General features: G+C 30.6%; 1 non-coding gene across 1 annotated transcript; it reads right to left on the bottom strand.

The window, feature by feature from the left end:
* Positions 1-774: 774 nt before the first annotated feature.
* Positions 775-880, bottom strand: LOC124989859 (U6 spliceosomal RNA). Its single transcript, XR_007109669.1, has one exon. It is a non-coding gene; the product is annotated as a U6 spliceosomal RNA (small nuclear RNA).
* Between the last annotated feature and the right edge of the window lie 3606 nt (positions 881-4486).

Raw genomic sequence — 4486 nt, 5'->3', positions numbered from 1 at the left:
ATAATAGGCTATGGTAAACTATAGTCATCCCCTCTGTGCTGTGAAAAACCAGGCTTATTCTTCATGTTAATCAAGAGGTATTGGTACCCATTATCCAACATCCCTTCCCCTTCCTAACCTCTACTAATAACTGTCCTACATTCAAGGTGACTAATTTTTAGCCTCTACCTATGAGAAAGAACAAGTGGTACTTGTTTTTCTGTGTCTGACTTATTTCACTTAATGTAATTTCTTCCATTAGATCCACTCTGCTGCAAACAATAGGGTTCCATTCTTCTTTATAGCTGAATAATATTACATTGTGTATTTATTTCACATTTTCTTGCTCCATTAATCCCTTGTTTGACACGTATCTTAGCTATTGTGAATAGTACTGCAATAAACATGGAAGCGCAGGTATCTCCTTGGTAAGCTGATTTCATGTCCTTTGTGTGTGTGTGTGTGTGTGTGTGTGTGTGTGTGTGTATATCCATATATATAGATTATTTTTAATTTTTTGATGAAACTTCATAATATTTTCAATAATGACTATATGAATTTCCACTCCCATTAACAATGTCTAAGAGTTGCTTTTTCAAAACATCTTCATCAATTTGTTATTTAAAAAAATTAGTATTATTGACAATAACCTTTATTATTGGAATGAGATGGTATTTCATTGAAGTTTTTTTTTATTGTAAACAAATGAGATAAATGTTGTTTCTCTGTTTGTACATGGAGTAAAGGCATACCATTTGTGTAATCATAAATTTACATAGGGTAATGTTGTTTGATAAAAATATGGAATGCTTCACAAATTTGCATGTCATCCTTGCGCAGGGGCCATGCTAATCTTCTCTGTATCATTCCAATTTTGTATATGTGCTGCTGAAGCGAGCACTTCATTGTAGTTTTGATTTGCATTTCCTTGATGGTTGATGATTGAATAATTTCCATATATTTTTTGGACATTTATATTTCTTTTGATAAGTATTCAATTAGATCATTCACTCGTTTTTAAACTCACTATTGTGTTAAGTTTTTGATTTCCAACATATTTTGGATAGTGATACTTTGATGAATACTTAGAGAGCATTTTCTCTGATTTTGTGGGTTGTCTTTTCATTATGTTGAAAAGCCTTTGAGTTTGGTATAATCCCATTTATCTCTGTTTCCGATGCTTTTGTGATCATATCCCCAAATTGTGCCCTATACTGAGGTCTTCAAGGGTTTTCACTATGTTCTCTTCTGGTAACTTCAGAGTTTCATGTTTACATTAGGTCTTTAACCCATGGTGAGTTGATCTTTGTAATTGGTGAGAAATGAAGACACATTTTGACACTCTACACATGAATATTCAATTTTCCTGGAACCATTTATTAAAGAGACTGGCCTTTCTTTTCTCCAATATGTGTTTTGGTGCTTTGTTGAGGAAAAAATAATGGCTATAGATGCATAACTTCATTTCTGGAACCTCTGTTCTGTTTCACTGGTCTTTGCATTTGCTTTTATGTCAGTATCGTGCTGTTTAGGTGACTATGCTGTGCATCTAGGAATCAAGTATTGTGCTGCCTCTAGCTTTGTTAACTAAATTCAAGATTGTTTTGGATATTTAGGGTCTTTGGGTTTCCATATTAATTTTAAATTTTCCAGTTATGTGAACAATGTCATTGATATTTTGATGGATATTGCATTAAATCTATAAATCCCTAGGGTAGTATGGATATTTTAATGATATTAATTCTTCCAATCTATGAATATAGAAGTTCTTTTCATTTTGTTCTGTCTTTTTACATTTATTTAATCAGTGTTTTTTAACTTTCCTTGTCAAGATATGCCACTTAGTTGGTAGACATATTTCTATGTATTTTATTGTAGTTACTATAAATAAATTGATTTCATGATTTCTTTCTAAGTTCATTATTGGTGTAAAAAGTAGTATTGATTTTCATATGTTGATTTTGTATTATGCAACTTTACTGAATTTATGTTATCAGTTTTTTGGTGGAGTCTTTAAGTTTTTCTATATATAGAATCATATCATCAGCAAATAGATTTAATTTGATTTTCTCCCTATCTGTATGCCTTTTATTTTTCTAGCCTAACTGCACTAGTTATACTTGCTGTACTACATTGAATATGGATAGTGAGTATGGAAATTTTGATCTTATTCCAGGTCTTAGAGGAAATATTTTCAGTATTTCCCCACTTAGTATGATATTGGTGGTCAGTTTGTCATGTATAGCCTTTATTGTCTTGAGGTATGATCCTTCTTTGTTTAATTTATTCAGGGTTTTTATTTTGAAAGGTTGTTGAATTTTATTGAATGATTTTTTGGTATCTATTAAGATTATCATATGATTTTCATGATTCATTATATTGGTATGTTGTTTTAAGTTTATTGATTGTGGATGCTGAACCATTCTTCCATCCTTGGGATAATTCCAACTTGATTATGGTGAATGATTTTTTTGATGTGCAGTTGCATTTAGTTTGCTATAATTTTGTTGTAAATATTTTTATCTATGCTCTTCAGGAATATTGGCTGTAGTTTCGTTTTGTGATTTTGTGTGTGTCTGTCTGGTTTTGGCATCAGGATAATGTTGGCCTTATAGGATGAGTATGAAATTTTTCTCTGTCACTGAATTCTTTTGGGGAAGTTTGCAAAGAACTGGTATTTATTTTTCTTCAACGATTTGATAAATTTTTAGCAGCGAAACCTGGTCCAGCTGGTCCTGGACTTTTCCGTAGGGGATGCTTTTTATTACAGGTTTAATCTCACTACTTGTTATTTGTTTCTTCAGGTCTTTTATGCCTTCATGGTTCAATTTTCGTATGTGTCCAGAGATTAATCCATTTGTTCTAGGTTTTTCAATATGTTAATGGATGTTTGTTTATAATAGTTCCTAATAATTCTTTGTATTTCTGTAGTATCAGTTGTAATATCTCCTTTTTCATAGCTGATTTTATTTGAATCTTCTGCTTTTCTTGTTCAGTATAGCTAAAGATATATCAATTTTGTTCATATTTTTTAAAAACAAACTTTTCATTAATTTTTGTATTAAGTTATTTAGACTCTATTTAATTCATCTGCTCTGATTTTTTACAAAAGTTTTTTCTTCCCTCCTCCAACTTTGAGCTTGGTTGGTTCTTGCTAGTCTAAGACCTTGTGATGTATTGTGAGGTTGGTTATTTGAAATCTTTGTATTTCATTCATGTAGACACTTAACTACTTTAAACTTCCCTTTTTAAAGTGCTTCTTTTGTTGTATTGCATAAGTTTGGGTATGTTATATTCTTGTTTTCATTTATCTTGAAAAATATTTAATTTCGTCTTTTTATTTATTTAATGATCCATTGTTTAAATGTGTGTTTGGTCTTCACATATGGGTGTGACCTTCAATGTCTTTTGTTCTTGATTTTTTTGTTTTATTCTGTTATGATCAGAAAAGATACAAGATATGATTTCTTTTCCTTTTTTTTTGTGAATTTCTTAATACTTGATTTGTGGCCTAATACATTGTCTATTCTAGATGAAGTTCTACATGCTGATAAGAAGAGTGTACATTCTGCAGCTGCTGAATGAAATTTTCTGTAAATGTCAGTTGGGTCCATTCAATCTGTACTGTAGTTTAGAAATGATATTTCTTTGTTGTTGCTGTTATTTATTTTTTGTTTTTATTTCTGCTCTTAGGGGTTTTTTTTGGGGGGGGAATGAGACTGGATGAGCTGTCAGTTGATGAAAGTGGAGTACTGAAGTTCCATACCATTATTATAATAGAATTTATTTCTCCCTTTAGTTAACAACTGTGTTTTGTAAAATTAGTGCTTTAACATTAGATCCATATACATTTTCAACTGTTAGATCTTCTGGTTGAATTGATCCCATGATCACTTTTTTAGTGACACTTGTCTCTTCTTACAGTTTTTGTTTTAAAGTATATTTTGTCAGATACAAGTGTAGCTACTTCTACTTGCTTTCAGTTCCTATATGTGTGGAATATCTTTTCCATCCTTTATTTTTAGTCTGCATGTAACCTTATTGGTGAACTAAGCTTCTGATAGACAGCATATTGTTGGGTCTTACTATTATTTTTGTTTACCCTTTCAGATGGTCAGTAAAGTTTAATTGAGGCAATTTAGTTTATTTATATTAAAAGTTATTATTTATAGGTAAAGACTTACTACTGTCATTTTGTTGATTTTCTTTTGGTTGTTCTGATATATCTTGTTCTTATTGTTAATGTTTATTCTCTTTGTGGTTTGCTGGCTTACTATATTGATAAAGTTTGATTCTTTTGTATTTCTTGTGTGTATAGGCTCTTCTAGTAGTTTTTATACTTTGACATTTCTTTTTAATTTATTTTTATTGTAAACAAATGGAATACATCTTGTTTCTCTGTTTGTAAGGAAAAATAACAGAATGAATCAAACACTATTACCCTATGTAAATGTATGATTACACAAATGGTAAGCCTCTACTTTGACATTTTTTGATGTTGGTTATC

The sequence above is a fragment of the Sciurus carolinensis genome, chromosome 7 (genome assembly GCF_902686445.1).
Source record: "Sciurus carolinensis chromosome 7, mSciCar1.2, whole genome shotgun sequence".
Lineage (NCBI taxonomy): Eukaryota > Metazoa > Chordata > Mammalia > Rodentia > Sciuridae > Sciurus > Sciurus carolinensis.
The sequence above is the reverse complement of the archived record's forward strand: the minus strand, read 5'-3'. Positions and strand labels throughout refer to the sequence as shown.